Here is an 18,344-nt window from a genome sequence, read left to right as displayed (position 1 = left end):
GAGGATGTACATTTGATTTCAGATTTGGTTAAAACATGATAATGTGGTACACCAGAATGCCTTATTCGTCCATTTTCATAGGTTCAGGCTATCCCAGCAATTTACTGGTAAATTGTTGGGTCAGGGGCACATGTAAACAAATGTAGAGAAGAGACTTACAGAATCTATTTAGTTTCCAAGGTTAAAATGAAGTAGAATTGTCAGAATTTTTTAAGCCATCTTTTATATGAACAAAGTTGAATCAAAACATCACAGTCTCATGTAAAAAAACACTTATGCAGATGTGCATGAAGCAATCATTAGAAAGTTATGCAACCATATAAGTAAACTTATGACTACTTTAATAATTCTCACAAATGATTACACAATTTTTTTGTTTATGCTACGAGAATCTGGAAACTGGAAAAGTGCTACACGTGTGGAGTCATGGAGGGAGCTTTTCTGAAATTGTCAGACTACACGTGTGGAGTCATGGAGGGAGCTTTTCTGAAATTGTCAGAATACACGTGTGGAGTCATGGAGGGAGCTTTTAACACCAATTATCCTTGCCATTTTAAATTAGTGATAAAGGCAGCGAGTGTAGAACTGATAAAGCAGATGCTGTCACACTTATCTAGTGCAAACTAGTGTACACAACTTTAACCTCCATGGTGTTAACCCTGAGCGTGACTTGGCTTTGGAATTCCATGTGATTATGGTTAAACCCAAGTCAGACTCGGAGTGACATGTAATGTTACATTTTTTAGTGTTAAGCCCGAATAACTCTGAGGACAGTATTCTGCTACAAAGTAATGTGTGAAGTAATATGCTGCAAAAATGAGTATTTCTGTGTTTTCTGTATTAATATCCATGAAAGCGGCAGAGCCTCCAAAGAAAAACACAATGGCAACAAAAATCCATAAAGGCAATTTTAGAATGAATTGAAACTGAACCCTTGCTTGAATCAAGTGATAGTGATGGCTAAGTGAATTTGTCTTCCGATGTTGACACAGAAAGTGAAACTGATGCCTGATATGGCACTATATGTCTGAACCACCATGATATGCCCTTTGAATTCAGTTGTGTGAAGCTTCACTATGGCATGACAGTAACTGCATGATAAAAAGTAATTGTAAGCAAGTGCAAGAACAAGCACCCTAAACACTGTTGACAATGAGGTAGCTGTCAAAGTTCAAGTCAATGAAAATGTGGAAGTCACTAACCCATGCACTGTGGTAGCCTGCAGTAACACAAGTGCAGCGTCAATCATACAGGCACTGACATTTTACCTCATTGCATGCAAGCAACAGAAAGCAATATAAAAAAATTATACAAAGAAACACGCTCCTACTGTCCTCAATTGAGTGTGTCAAAGCATTTAACACAAAGGATGTGTATTAAATCTGCATCAGTACAGCAGTTGACAGCTTTCAGTGAGAACCATGAAATCAATCAAAACGTGATAATCAGAAACTGAAAGGACAGACCTACTCAAAAGTCAAAAGCAGAATGAAGTTGTAACTGAAGACACTGTAATCTACTGCTACATCCTACTTTGGAAAAAGTCAACTATCACTAAGGGAATTGAATAGGTAGTTGTAGTCACCAAGTGCGATCGCAACTGTATTTATGCCATCACATGCTGTGACATCATCAAGATTAACGATCAAAGTCATGTGATAGGACCCAAAATGGCGATGCATAAACAAAGAAAAATATAAAAGTAAAAAAACATGTTTCTAAATCCAAATGCAAATGTGAAATACATTTCAGAAATACAATCCTCATGTGTCAAAACCCCAAAATAGATTAATAAAAACATGTATAAAAGTGGCTAATGCTACAAATACTAGGGTACAGACTGAACAGAACCACCAAGTTTTATAGGCAGAACATGATAATGGATAGAACATGGATAGCAACTATTAAGTCAAAATGAGTAGAAAGGGGGAAAATGGCGGCACCCATGAAAATTCAAAATAACCTCACAGGAAGCCAAAATTAAATAACACAATTAAATTAAAAATATTACCAGAAATAAATACACAAAAAATGATCTGGAAAAAGACAATTGTAATGTGTTCAATAAAAATAAAATCAATCACCCATAAATAAACAAATCAGTTTTAGATCTGCTTAATTTTGGATACAGTATGTCTTGCCAAGGTATCAAAAACCAAACTTGTAACATTTAGAATTAAAGCAATAAACTGACCTGAAGATAGAGGAGCTACTGGGGCTTACCAAATCTTCACTTTCACATTTGATTTTACTAGCATAAATATTTCAATTATTGCACTGCTTACTGTGGTGACAGCATAGAGAAACAGTGGTTAGTGCTGCTGCCTCCCAGCTCCAAAATCTTTGGCTTGAATCCCAGAGCTGTCACTATATCTATCTCTGTAGAATTTTGAGAGTTCCTTACATGTCTACATTTTTTTTGTATGCTACTCCCATATCCCATATGAAATGCAGCTTAGGTTAACTGGAAACTTTATTTGGCTCAGTAGGAGTGACTTAGAGGGTGCTCTGTGATGGACTGGCACACCATCTAAGCTTGGATCCTGTCTTTCCCCTGAAGCCCTGAGAACTTGAACAGGGATGAGTAGGAATCAAAAACAGATGAATGGATATTTGCAGTAGTTATTTACACAGACAATCTGCTGCCAAATTGTTTTCTTCATGTGCAAAACACATATTCAAACAATTAATTCAGAAGCAGTGTGCTTGTTTTTGCCCAATATCATTCTTCTGTTTTTGGCTCTTTACTGGATGTTACCTGTGGGCTATATTGTTGTTGAATGTGTTGTATATGTTGTGATAGGCACTGCATAGTTTTTGGGGATCAAAATTGCTTAAGCTTCTAAAATGTTGTGGTTCTAACACTGTTAAATTTCCAACATTTTTCATATTACATATTTTGGGCATCTCTATTAACATACCATTACCCTTTTATCTTTGCTGCTTGCTACCAATTTTTTAATGATGTGCAAGAATTACAATGTATTTGTGTAGTATATCAAAGACAAGAACCTAAAATTTTTGTCATAGTTTTTAGAATTTTGCTAGGGAACAGGGACAGTAAAAGTACTCTTGGAATTAATTAAGAATAAATGTATTTAACAATGTATGTACAAAATGAATTTTAGTTAAAGCTTACCAGTATTAAAACTATCTTGTTTATGCTTGATCTACCTGCTTGTACAAGAGATACCCCTTTCGTCTCAGCTTTTAAACCAATACTTAAGACTTAGTAATTTAGTATAGTATATCCTGATGAAAGCTTGCTTCTTAGCTGTGCCTTTTGCATTTGTTTTTTTTTTTTTGTAACTTGTATAAAAATAAAACTATTACAACTACAAATAGTTACTGATTTTTCTCTATTCTGTTCCTCTTTTTTTGTTATCTGATGTGGTATTTCCAAACTGTTTTCCTGTCCATGGGAAACACAACAGACATACTAGGAGCCTTGGAATCCAAGAATGAAACAATTTAGTCTTATTGGACAACACAATCTTATATACTACCATAGAATGCCCAGGAGGGGGGTGGGCAGCCAGTTGCCCGACGTCTCCAGCACTGTGACTATGTCTGACTTTGTCTTTTGACTTAATGTTATAATTGAGGACAATCCATTAAGATTTCATTTCTCCATCTCTCCATTATTGTCTACTTGGTCATATCTCATTAATGGACATATATTGTTAGGATCCTTTCATGTCAATCAGTTTGAGATAGTTTTGCTTCACTCTCTGTTTTAGCTAATGTGTATTTTCTTGTGTGTGCATTGTGAACTTGTAATGTTTGCAATTCTGTTTCACTGGTAAATTGTTTGCAGTACTCTGAGCCTGCACTCGGTTAACCGTGGTATACAAAAAAAACAAAAATAAACAGAACTGAAGTTAGTTTCTTTACTTTCTTGTAGCAAGCTATTACACAAAATATAATGATGATATTATACCATTCTTAATAGTTAATAGTTGAACTTGGCAATGAAATCACAGAAATATAGCAAAGAAAAAAACAAAATGAAAAAGGATGTTAATAAAATAGTCAGGTAAAGCAGAATAACAACAGCTGTCTTACAAAAGGTACTGCACTGTAGCATATATAATACTCCTGTTCTTCCATTCACCCATTTAATGAACCTGCCTGCTCGAGTTGTGGGCTTGTAGGGAGCATCAGTTATCAACCAACCCTGTAAGCACACCAGTCTTTTGCATGGCTTTTTCAGTTTAAATTCATCAATTTTTCTAACTTGCTGTCATGCATGCACACCAAAGGGTCACCATCCGGGTTCCTCCCAGGTATGTAATACCACCACAAGCCAAGGGGATGGCACTGCCCTTAACTGTGTCCTTTGCCTTCATAGTGTGGAGAAACTGCCCATTGAGGGTAATTGACTTCACCCCATCCAGTCCCAAGACCATAAAAGCCCATCTGCCCAGAAGGAGGCGTCACTCGCCGAATCAAGAGCAGAAGAGACAGAGTTCATTCACATCTTAATCACCAGTTATAAAGAAGCCACAGCTATTTATTTGTTATAATGCCAGAGGGTGACATTTTCTTTTGTATTCTCCCCCATCGAGCTCTGTATACGAATATAAGTAAGTAGGGAAAGCCGGGTTGGCTCCCATCATTTATTGTGGTTTTCAACCCATCATTACCTCAGACAACCACACTGTATTCTTTTCAGATGTGGGGATAAAACCAGAGTACTCCAAAAAAAAGCTCCTTCAAACACAAGAAAGGCTTGTGAACTCCACGTGGCCAGGCAAAGTTTGAACCCGGGTCTGTGAAGTTGTAAAGCAGAAGCCCTAAACACAGTGCCACTGTACATATGGCATTTGTGAGAGCAGTTGAATTACTGAAGTAACAAAAATTTGCCCTACTAGTTTTCAGGGATAACCTGGTGCAATTCTTCTTTTTGGATTATACTGTCTTCATTCAGAAGTGCCTATAACATGTGCAAAAAGTATTATAGTCCAGATGTGCCTAATATGCGTATGAAGCCAATGACAAGAAAAAATGTTTTCTCCATTTGCCACCAGAAAATGCCAACGATTATTCAAGAGCCTGCCTCGAAGTGAAGTTGAAACAAAGGGGTCTTTTAATGGGCCCATTTTGTTTAAGGAAGACAAGAACTTTTAAAAGCAGTCTAAAAATCTGCATAATGTCAGTAAACACATATACTTTTTTATGTTTCATGCTACAACAATTACATGAAGATATTTAGAACAGTAGCTTTAAGAGTTTGCCGCAATTCATCTGCTAGTCACTTATTGCTATGTATTTCAAACAAAAGCCTTTGTTAAGGTTTTGTTGCACAGCACCAACTAATTGACTCTTGGACGCACTACAGGTAGCCCTGCTCTAAAGTGTAGTTACTGGGGGCTTTGTGAGTTTTATTATGACCAAGCAATGGGGTTGTTACATAGCAGTAGCTGAATCACAGATGCACCTACAGTATGTAGCCCCATTCTAAAACATGCAGGTCCGGCTATTTTCCCTTTGCTAATATCCAGTTTTATGGGTAAACTAGGGTGAATGTAACCACATCAAAATGATGACCTCCACCAGTAACATCAGCTTTATCCGTTATATGACTTGATGCTGTATTGATTGACACACAAAGACCTTTGTCTATGGAGTGCAATGTTGAAAAACCCAGAGGGGGGCCGCTTGTGTTAGTTTTGTCTGACAGGGGCAGCTCCCAGGGGGTCTCCTTCTAACCTGCCCTGTGAAGGCTGACACGGGACATTCCTTAAAGGCGCACAATCTCACAAGACAAATGAGAACTTCCATGCCGATTATTACCCTATGACACTGCCTAACTTTCAAAAAATATTTTCACATTCTTCGCTTTGCACTCCTCATGATGTATTATGCTATACTATTTCAAAATGCTTAAAATGATAAAATGAAACAAACCAACCAAGAATGAAAAGCAGGCTTTGTTGTCCATCGGATGATTGCAGAGAAGAGGACCACAAGACTTTTTTTTTTCCCCTTTATCTAATAGTATGTGGTGTGCGGCTGAAAAAGCCAATTTTGTTTGTGGGGATATGGGAATAAAGATTTATTTTGATTTTAAAACATTATAATCATTGCAAATGTGTGGAAATAAATAAAAAAAATCCATACATACATACACATGAGCTTCTCTACACACTTTTTCCCCCAGATTAAGATGTTGCTTGCAGTACAAGACGTTAATTTTAAAAAAAGCCCAATGACACATCACCCTCCGAATGTATGTTTATGCTTGTTGAATGTCATAGTCGTTTACAAATAAGTCTGTTGGTTTATGACTTTAAGGTCTGATAAATGCTTTGCAGTTCATCGGTGGGAGTTAAGCCCGTTTGCTGTTCCAGTATCCTCATCGAAACTGTATTCTGAGACTATAAGCTGCTACACCCCAGCTCAATCTCTGTATGTCCTCCACTCTCACAGCAAGGCACTATATCATACCTTTAATTCCAAGAAGCATACAGTAGCTTTTTGGCCACAATTATAAAGCAGCATCCTGCTGATCTAAAGAACAATCCTGTTGCTGCCTTCTACAAGAACAACGGCCCAACACACGCAGCGAAATCAATACCCGAGTAGTTCAAAACCAAAAAAGTCATTGACGCAGACAGATCCTTGATCTTAACCCATTTGACACAAGTTGTCCTCTCATAGTCATCACCCAAAATTCATGAGCAAATGTGCCAAAAAAAGAGAGAAAATGTGCCCAGCTGTTCAGGATGTTCAGCACTTGAATGATTCATGGCTGACGAGCACAGGATGCAGCTATCAAATATTGACATAAGCAGGACAAATAAGTTATGAAATCAGTTATATTCTGTTTTTTTTTTTTAAATTTCCAATTCATTTAGGGCAATCTGAAGAATTTAGTTTTTCTTGTACATTATGTGGTTTTGATGTTTACAAAAAAATCTCTTTTAAGAAAATAAGCTGAACCTGTCTGTGGGGGCATTTGTGGGAATTGGTAAATTTTATAGGCACTGCCTTTTGTATTAATAATCTACTGTTTGTTTACACAATGCATTTTATTTTGTACTGTAATCTTATTAAGTGCTACAGGGAATAAAGATTGCATGATAGACTTCACTTTTGTTTCATATGAACGAATAGCTAATCAAACAGCCATTTTTGCCGTTATAAGAAAAAATATTGAACTTTTTCAAAGGCTGCATTTAACATCACGTAGTGTCTTAAGGATTTTTTCCAGTTACTGAAGCTTACAATCATTATTCATTTAGTTACATTTATACACACAGCGCAGTCTATGTGTTTTCTTTTGATTTACCACTTTAAGCACTACTGGGAAAATGCATTCTTTTGAAAGGAGGATATCAAAATCATTGAGAGAAGCACATTAGAATAAATCCCTCTGAGTCAAAAAATAAACTTTAATTTACAATAAGGAATATTTTCAGTGCCTGCCTCATCCCTTTCACTGCCATGGGAGCTGTAAACTCTATATGCCAAGTCTACTATAATCAACAAAATGACAGACATGAATGGCAATATCTTCAAGTCTGACCTTTGTGAACTTTTAGAATTTAAAATAACAAAAATAACCCTGGTGACAATATTTTGACTGAAAAAATATCGCTATAGTAACCATTCCTGCCAGATCTCCAATTATCCAAACCAGTCACTGTTGCTGTGGAAACAATGTGACTTACATTTAAATTTTGTGTTCTGAAACCATTTTTTTTAGGCAAGAAAGAATAATGTCTGTGAAGTGTTATCATTGTGAATCATTTTCCCCAGAAATGAAAACACATTTCCAAAAAGATGTCTTTCATATATTGTATCATCAGGAAGGCATCACGATAGTAATATGTTAAATATGATTTGTAAGTAATCATTTCTCATTCATTAATAAGTTAGACTCGTGTTCATGTAAAAAGCAGTCAGTGCTGAAATTCTTTCTATAATAACTAGACAAAAATAGTAATCTTTTCCAACGTTTGTGATGATGCATCTCTAAATTAATTGTTTTTGATGGAAAAAAGTCCTCCAAATAACATTTGAGAACAACTGTATCCAAGTGGTAATATATCTGAAACATTTCTTTTTTATTAATTTTGTTTGGAACCTTGTAGACATGCATTATATTTTCTTTCACCATCCAGAACTATAGAAATAAAAAATAAGGCAAATACAGTAGAAAAATTGTGAAAGTACTTTTGATTTCATTAACATTATTCCTTGAGCCTTCTATTTGCCATTCCAGAAGATGAGCCTAAGCTTAAGGAATAGAACAAAGCAACCAATCAGGCATATTTAGAAAAGAACAGGGGCTACTGCTTATTCCAAATGGAGGTATGGCAAATGCTGCCACTGATACTGTATTCTTGAAAAAAAAATAATCACAATGCTCCCTGCACTTACACATTTATACTTTTATAAAATAACATAATGTTTCCTAACACTGTTTTATGCCAGCAGCATGGGGCATAATGTAGGAACTAACCCTGGATAGGATGCCAGTTCATTGCAGGCTGTACTCATACCATATGAAATGGCCAAGTAACCTACATGCATATCTTTGGGGTCATGAAAAGAAAATGGTGGCCATCAGAAAATCTACAGGGCACTGTATTCACGAGGCACCAGCACTGATCATTGTGCTATTGTGCTGCTCACTTTTATGACACAGTTAGCGTCAGCGCCACCTCTAGGGCTTTGGTGGTATTACATACCTAAGAGGCACACGGATGGTGACAACAAGTTAGAATACTTGATGAATCTAAACTGAAAAAGCCATGTAAAAGATTGGTGTGCTTTACAGGGTTGGTTCTTACCCAATGTTCACTAAAACCCCGCAACTTATGACGAGCATGCAGGTTTACTAAATGGTACCCCTTAAAAGGTGGTAAGGGTTAGGGCTGGGTTGAGGTTACTTAATAAATGTCATGAATCTGGAGTTCCACTGTAGCTTGTTTAAAATTTTTTTCTGCTCACTGAATATTTTTTTCAAATTTCTGATTTCATTTTTTACATAAGTTGTGGAGTTTAATATTTTACTTTTGTTTTGCTAACACTTTATGTATTACATGTGTAATATTGGATCATTTGTCATCCACTGTTCTCCTGGTATGCCATCTTAGTTTTGAGTTTCGGTCTTCAGGAAACAATGACGATGCAGTATGATGTCAGTAAATGCAATAGGCAGTAGCATAGCTGATTGCCCAATCTTTTGGAAAAAGAGTTAGCAATAGAACTAATATGTGTTACGAATTGCAGACAATAAACTTGCATGATTTTTGGTTATGATTCTTTGGGTTTTGAGTGTGTATCTATTGATCTCCCGGTTTCAAACATCTGACTTGCACCTCCGTCTTTAATGTGCTACATCAATACATTACTTTAGTGTGAATTGTTTTTTAGTAGTACTGTTGGAACGTATTGTCACATGTTAATGTTTGGTAATATTATATGTTCATTAATTTGTGTCTGAAGCACCATTTTGTTGTATAATGTGTTATTGCTGTGTATCTTTGCACCAGAAGGTCTAGTGAGAAATACATTTCAACATAATTTACCAAATTATTATTATCATAATTTTAACTTACATGAATTCTAAACAGGCACTTTCATACGTTTTGGACCACTGACATTAAATAAAGTTAAATGATTTCTTACTAACAGCCCTTATGTTTACAATGAGAAGAAGGCAAGAACCTCACAACTTGCTATCAGTTGCCAAGATCATTTGTTGAAACACAATCTTGACCACTACAATCAGGTATATATTTTTTAAACATCTTTTGCTCTCTAGATATAATTTTATTTACATTTTTATGGTGCAGGAACTCCAAATTCTGTTTTCACGATTATGTGATAAGACTTTTATCTGCAATAACAAAGCACAAGCTAAGAGTTGTCAGGACCTAGACTGGCATAAGCTTCACCTGCATAGTGACTGATTTCATAGAAATGTCTGATATCACATTAAGAGATGAATTGAAACATATAGCTTAGCTCTCATAGCAAGAATGTTAATGCTGATGATGGTTTAACAGACAGGGACCATATCCTTTAAATAAAATAGATTGTTTGTTCCTCTATGCAACCAAAAGCTTTGAATTTTTATAACCTATGGTAATTTCCAATAAAGATCAAACTGCTCTGCAAGTGATTTCCTTGCATTTATGATGAATTCATTCTTTATTTTAAATTCTACTTTCATAGAGGCCTTTGTCTCCAAACATGTATACACACATACTATATTATTGTGGTCCATGTCCTCTCACGCCCTGTGCACAAAATAAAAGGTAGATTCATATGTTTGTATTAGTTGTAGATAAGACTAAAATGTTATAAAAACAAATAAAATTTTTTTAAATAAAATGTTTTAAAATGACAAGTAACAGTTCCAAAGAATCTCCAGTTATGGACATACAAATAGCTTCATCTGCTCAGATCATAGGACACACAAATAAATGACAACAAAGCAAGTGAAGTTAACTAAATCCTGTGTGATAGAGAAACACGTATGTACACTTGTTTGATTGATTTTCCACTTAAGCTTAGCTCCAGTTTAAGTCTCCAACACCCAATGTTGGCCCATTCTTTTGGGCACAGATCTGGGACTGAGGCAGTTTTCTGTCTAGTGATTTGAAATACAAAAGTTTTTTTTAACTATCTAGACTTGAACTTAAGTGTTCTTTCATATACATCACAGGACCCTTTTCATGATAAAATATATTAAATCAAAGTAAAAGGTTATTGATGATAGTTCAGTGATACTATTTCCAAACAAGCTACAAAAGTAAAACATAGCAGCCATTTTGTTGATTCAGTTTGATGTATATTTAACATTATTTTTGAACATTATAATGTAGTGAAAAGTTTATTTCATCTTGCCTGAAGAAGGGGCCTGAGTTGTATGGAAAGCTTGCATATTGTATTCTTTTTAGTTAGCCAATAAAATACGTCATTTTGGTTGACTTTTCACTACATTCATAATGGCTAACACAGTACAACACCCTAGTACTACGAACATTATAATGATAGAATTGGAATTTCTAACCATCTCTGTTCATAAACTATGAGGGTTAAAGTGAATTAGCAGATGCTTGGTTGGTGTACTGGAAACCCTTTAAACTTTTAGCAGAACTGATGGTTAAGAGATTACCCTGCTCTCTCAAGCTTTTACTTCCTTATGTCGAACATATTAAGCATAATGCAGATTCTATTAGCCTAATACAAGATTTCCAAAATATGTAAAAACTAGGAATTAACCTCCTTAGCATTGCATGTTTTAAAATGTGCAAAGCACTAAAGGTACAAAGTCAGAAGTGTAGAAAGTATAATAATAATGCAAATGATTCATAATAATAATACGACCAACACACCGCACATGTATGAGTGATGCATGCATCACTTCGGATTCACAGATTTTGGGAATTTTTTCATGTCTTCTTAGGGAGTCAAGGCTGGGGGGGCTGACAAAAACAGGGCCTGTTAAAACCCATTGAAGCAATACTTGTGTGATTTTGGGCTATACAAGAAATAAATTGTAGTTGTTATTATAAGTAGCAAATTGATACTGTACAGCAGAAGCACCATTGATAGCAACCAGTACAATGTGAACATTGGATGATGTAATTAAAGATGTAACAAAATGGTAATAAAATATAAATTTTTATCCCAAACATTTTAAAATAATTCAAAACTGAATGGAGATCATGACAGCATCAATTCTCAAAGTTGAAACACCAGGAAGCACTTCATTACACAAAGGAGGCATATCATTACATGGAGGATGTTGCAAATCTAGAGCTGCCAATCCAAGTAGCAGAAGAAGTGAAAAAAGTTTCCAAAAACTGGAACACTTAAGCCTTATTACCAATGGTGAGATAACTAAGAAATAGCACATTGTGTTAGAGCTCCTAACAAACCGTGGCACCACCCTGGGATAGGTGTTAAACAGAGGCCTTACTGACCAAGTCCCAAAAGCTTACTTTCCCTACATCAGGAGACCTGAGTGCCTGTCCACAAAGCTTATTCCTACAGAGCTCCCAGAAATATCAATGTGCTTGAAAAAAGGAAACAAGCAAGCACTAACACATGTTGTTAAGCATACGAAAAATTTTAAACACACCAAAACATAGAAGCTTGCTATAGACAGTGCAAAATAAGAAAACAGCATAAAGACAGAGCCTCACTTTCTAATTCACTCTGAAAATATGAAAGTCTTTCTTGTTACAAGTTCATATAAGGAATAGCCAATTTAAAGTCACATGCTAGTAGATGTGATATGTCACTGTTGTATGATTGTATGATTGGGTTCTACCTTTCTTATTTTATCAATGGTAGTAATTGCCCTCGACTCTCTGCAGTTTGGCATACCAGGAGAAGGTGGGAGCAGAGGATGCCATCATCTGTACGCTACACTGATCCCTCTCCCACTTGGACAGAGGCAGTGGTGCAGTAAGAATTATGTTTCTGGACTTCTCTAGCGCCTTCAACACCATCCAACCTCTGCTCCTTAGGGACAAGCTGACAGAGATGGGAGTAGATTCATAACTGGTGGTATGGATCGTGGACTATCTTAAAGACAGACCTCAGTATGTGCGTCTCGGGAACTGCAGGTCTGACATTGTGGTCAGCAACACAGGAGCGCCGCAGAGGGCTGTACTTTCTCCAGTCCTGTTCAGCCTATATACATCGGACTTCCAATACAACTCGGAGTCCTTCCACGTGCAAAAGTTTGCTGACAACACTGCTATCGTGGGCTGCATCAGGAGTGGGCAGGAGGAGGAGTATATAGGGATCTAATCAAGGACTTTGTTAAATGGTGCGACTCAAACCACCTACACCTGAACACCAGCAAAACCAAGGAGCTGGTGGTGGATTTTAGGAGGCCCAGACCCCTCATGGACCCCATGATCATCAGAGGTGACTGTGTGCAGATGGTGCAGACCTATAAATACATGGGAGTGCAGCTGGATGATAAACTGGACTGGACTGCCAATACTGATTCTCTGTGCAAGAGAGGACAGAGCCGACTATACTCCCTTAGAAGACGGGCGTCCTTCAACATCTGCAATAAGATGCTGCAGATGTTCTATCAGATGGTTGTGGCGAGCGCCCTCTTCTACGCGGTGGTGTGCTGGGGAGGCAGCATAAAGAAGAGAGACGCCTCACGCCTGGACAAACTGGTGAGGAAGGCAGGCTATATTGTAGGCACGGAGCTGGACAGTTTGACATCCGTGGCAGAGCGATGGGCGCTGAGCAGACTCCTGTCAATCATGGAGAATCCACTGCATCCACTAAAAAGTATCATCTCCAGACAGAGGAGCAGCTTCAGCGACAGACTGCTGTCACTTTCCTGCTCCACTGACAGACTGAGGAGATCGTTCCTCCCCCGCACTATGTGACTCTTCAATCCACCCAGGGGGGTAAACGTTAACATTATACAAAGTTATTGTCTGTCTGTATACCTGCATTGTTATCACTCTTTAATTTAATATTTTCTTTTTCAGCATGCTGCTGCTGGAGTATGTGAATATCCCCTTGGGATTAATAAAGTATCTATCTATCTATCTATCTATCTATCTATCTATCTATCTATCTATCTATCTATCTATCTATCTATCTATCTATCTATCTATCTAATTTGTGTGAAGAAAAACTCTAGAATTTGCTGCAAATTTAATTTTGCACGAATTGCTAGCTCACCACTATTTGTTGCATTAAATTCAGTACCATGATGCAGTAAACCATTAGCTTTTGTACTTTGTACAGCATATTAACACCTCACACACCCAAGCTCTCCAAATACAGTAGGGTATAATGCCATCTTTACAGTCTCACCCATCGCAAATAATGAACCGCATACAATCATTAGACCCTTTTTAGGCAAAGTGTGAAAACTTATAATACAGCTTTTGAATAAAGATCCAATGAGTGGGTATGTTCTGCCTGACTGGGACATAGATAGGGTAAAACAGTCAACATAACCAGGAAATGGACTAGATTAAACCAAGGCTATAACTTCTGGTTCCCAAAGTCAAAACGTTCCGAGTATTGGCATAATTGATGGGCTGGGGGTTGGATTTAGGGTTTGATTTCCTCACCATTTTACCCAATTTCACTTAAAATATCTGAACAAGTTTGAAGTTGGACTTTCTTAGTAGCCTTATAATATTAGGTTGGTTACATAGTATGTTTTAGCCACAAAAGAGTGCTGTTTCTAGTAACTGAAAAGCTGGTCTTCAAGTATGAAGGTGCAAAATTAAAATCCAATCACAGTTATTTATTGAGAACTGAAAGTCTCATGTGTCATCTCATGTCAAATGAATGATAGCTGTTAAACTTCCACTACTTGCATTCTTTGTGAAGACATTCAAAAAATGGCAAGCAAGGCCAGATACGGTATGGTAACATCCTGTAGTAGAAAAGCAGCAATAAGCAAACGGTTAATCAAGTAATTCTAAATAACCTCCAAGTGTTACTCTCCCCCCAAAACAAGACACAAAATTACTGTTCACTCGCTAACCTTTGGTTCATTGAAAATGTTTTCACTGTCCAACTATAAACCACCTTTTTGATTGCAGCAGTACAATTAGCTGCAAAGAAAGAAGTACATGATTTATTTTCTAACTTGTCCCAAGGGGTACTTGTGTCATCCTATGAAATATTCCTGTGAGTTGAGTTTGAATATTTACAACTAAATATCAGTGAATAAAAATTATTAATAAATTAAATTTTTGTATAATTCTGATATGAAAGTAGCATTCAGATTTCAGGAAAAATCTAATTTTCAAACCTACCTTTGCCCAAAGTCTTAAATGACCACGGATAAATGCTCCTCTGTTTAACCTTAAAATATTTATCCTGGGTCCAACAGTGCAGATCTGGTTTTCTTTTAGACCATAATACCCTTGTTGAACAAAATGATGTGTGTTAGATATAGGAACATAAACAAGATCTTTTTTTTCACAAAGTGTACCAGACAACATGTGTTTGAGTGCTCACCCTGTTTTAAGGTAAATAGAAGACAGAACACCCTGCTGGGTTTGATATGGTCTGAACAGGCACAGACCATCAAAGCTTTAAATGGACAGCTGGACATGATATCTACCTACAGTACGTTAACATTTTAGAATATCCGAAACAGTAAACTGCTCATAATCATCACAGTTTATTAGACACTCTAAAGCACAATTTATTAATACATGAAATGACACAGAATTTCTGATGGAAAATTAATTGAAGACAGAACCTTTTAAATTTCTTCACAGGCCCACATACACAACAGTTTGCCAGCAGGGAGTCAAAGAAATTGTAATACTAGAAACCTTTAGAAAAACATCTGGATACAGTTGCAGACACTACTCAGCAAATCAGAGCATTTAGTGACAGCTTGAACATGGGCTCTGTCCTGAAGTTTTGTATCTTTTTTACTTTATGCTCTAGTCAGGACCATAAGTTTTTATAACAATTTTCAAAACATGCATTTTAACAATACAACAAGCTTCATTTTACAGTTGGGGTTAGTTCTAAGTGTACCAGTGTAGTTTTAACATTAGAAAGTAACTTCTAATGTTTTTACTGAATAGTGACAATGATAAAAATCCTCAGTAAATTTTGTCTTATAGCAAACAGGAGGTCTTACATTTTATGTTAATTTCCAAGAAAATTAAAATAGGCAGGCAATAAAGTGATTTATCAACAATGTCTAATCTCATGCATACAATAGAAAGGTAAAGATTTGAGACATTTTCTTCACAAAGCTAGAATTATTCCATTTTTTTCTTAAACCTTGACTAGCATTCCTTTTTATACATAGTTCAGCATACAACATGATAGTAAATACAGTAATTACAGTATAGTAAATTGACTCACATGCACCTTCTTATACTGTATATTATGTGTGTTTATGTTATGTGTCGTGGATTCTTCGTTGTCCTGTGTTCTATGTAGCACCATGGTCCTGGAGGAACGTTGTTTCGTTTCACTGCATGCTGTACTACTGTATATGGATGAAATGGCAATGAATACTCTTGAAATTGAACTTGATTGGCTATACAATCTATTCAGTCAATTAGAATTTTATTGACATGCAATAATGATATCATTCAGGAAAGATAGTAGGTTTAATATGTCTGCTTCTGAAATAGTATTGTTAAGCCGATGTCACATTACGCAGCATTTTGTTATGGAGTATATTAGACTTGCCAATCACAGTCGCTGCCCTCATAGCACAGGATTGAAAATCATAGCCCATGCCAAATTTACCAGCTGAGCTCTGATCTTCCAGTGCAGTCATGCTTGTCCCTTTTTCTGACACCCAATAGCATGATGCCAATATCAGGCACCTAACAGAGAAGCACTTTACAAAGGGTTATCAGCTGCATTGAGTTCAACAGCAATCTTTGCCATTTAATTCTTTTTTCCGTGGTATGTAAAATATGGGGCATCAGACAGATCAGCATCTCTTCTGTTTGCAAAGTTCAAGACATGCGTATTCCTTATTCCTCATCACCACATTCTATGCTTCTATACTTCTGGATGAGCATTCATTGGTTCATTTCATTGTCAGCTCTCCTGTGTGCACAGCTCACCCCTCTGACCAAAGAGAAAATGAAATGTGTTTGATTTTATCCTAGTCAGTCACATACTATTTGATCTCAGTCATTAGGCATGTCTCATTAGACGATCATTAACAAGGGAGCGTGCCTCCAACTGTCATGTAAATGAAAGGTTACGACTGAAAATCGCTGTAAAAGTCATCTAATGTAACATGGGCTGCAACAAGTTCAGAATTTCAAGGTTTAATTTTTGATTAACTTTCTACTTTTTGTTTATAATCTCATTATTTGGTTCCTATGACTGACTCTTTCAAGGCTTATGCACTTCTTTTGTAACTTGCATATTTGTAGCTATAACTTAAATTTTCAACAAAGGCTCAAATGATTAATCCTCAAATTCTTGTGGGACTCTTAAAACTGTTATCTTGTTTTGTTATTTTTCTAAATTAACAAAAAATGAATTTTTTTTCAGGTTTTTTTATCTTCTAATATTAGTAGCCAGATGTGGTTTGGCATGAAAATACAAGTGGGACATCACAGATCTGGTAAAGAGATACTCTCAGAAGAGACGGAGCTGTGCAGACAGTTTGTTTGTGTGTGTGTGTGAGAGAGAGAGAGAGAAAGACAGAGACAGAGATGATCACACACTAAAGTCTCAGAAAGGATCCTGGCTTGGATCAGCTCACAGTGTTGAGGAAAAAGTGAATGGAGAGCTTGCAAAATATTTTAATTAATTAGTTAATTTTTGCACAACAGTGTTATCTGCTGAACAATGGAGAAGGTGGGACAGAGATGCCACTGTTTGCAGCAAAGCTTCATGGTCAGTCTCTTTGAACCATTTATTTACTCTACAAGGAATTCAAAACATAAAAGCAAAGTTCAAAAGTAGAACATTATACACAGAAGTGAGATATAGTGTCCCACAGGGCTCAGTACTGGGACCTTTACTGTTTTTACTTTATGTGCTTCCACTGGCATCTATCATAAGAAAACATAATGTTAATTTTCACTCGTATGCTGACACCCAGTTATAGCTTTCTTTTAGATCAAATGAAGTTTCTCAGATGTTGTCTTTAATTAGTTAGTTTTGTTAGTGAATTAAAGGAGTGGATTGATCAGAACTACTTGTCTTTAAACACTGATAAAACAGAGATGTTAATTATTGGAGGTAATGATGCTGATCACAACAATATTTTCTCATCATTTATCTCAGTTGGATCTAGGAGTTATCTTTGATTCTAGCATGTCATTTAAAGCATGCATTACAAAGTTGTCTAAATCATATTTCTTCCATCTTAAAATTGTTGGGAAATGAAGGTGCTTTCTAAAGAAACAGGATTCTGAGAAATTAATTCATGCATTTATTTCTTGTAGGACTGACTACTGCAATGCGGTGTTCACTAGATATTCAGACTGTTTTTATACAGCTTCCAGTTCATCCAAAATGCTGCTGCAAGAATTATTACAAGAACAAGAAAATATGAACACTCAACTCCAGTTCTTAAATCCTTACTCTGGCTCCCAGTCATGTTTAGGGCAGATTTCAAAATCCTCCTTTTAACATATAAAGCCTTAAATTGCCAAGGTGCACCTTACTTGTCTGAATTCATCACGACTTACAAACCAGAATGTACATTAAGATCTCAAGATGCCGGTCTGCTTATGATTCCAAGGATTAATAAAATAACAGTGGGATGTTGAGCTTTTAGTTTCAGGGCCCTTAAACTGTGGAATGGTCTGCCCGCTACTATAAGAGATGCCCCTTCAGTCTCAGCTTTCAAATACCAGCTGAAGACTCACTAC

Source organism: Erpetoichthys calabaricus, chromosome 3 (genome assembly GCF_900747795.2).
Source record: "Erpetoichthys calabaricus chromosome 3, fErpCal1.3, whole genome shotgun sequence".
Lineage (NCBI taxonomy): Eukaryota > Metazoa > Chordata > Cladistia > Polypteriformes > Polypteridae > Erpetoichthys > Erpetoichthys calabaricus.
The sequence above is the reverse complement of the archived record's forward strand: the minus strand, read 5'-3'. Positions refer to the sequence as shown.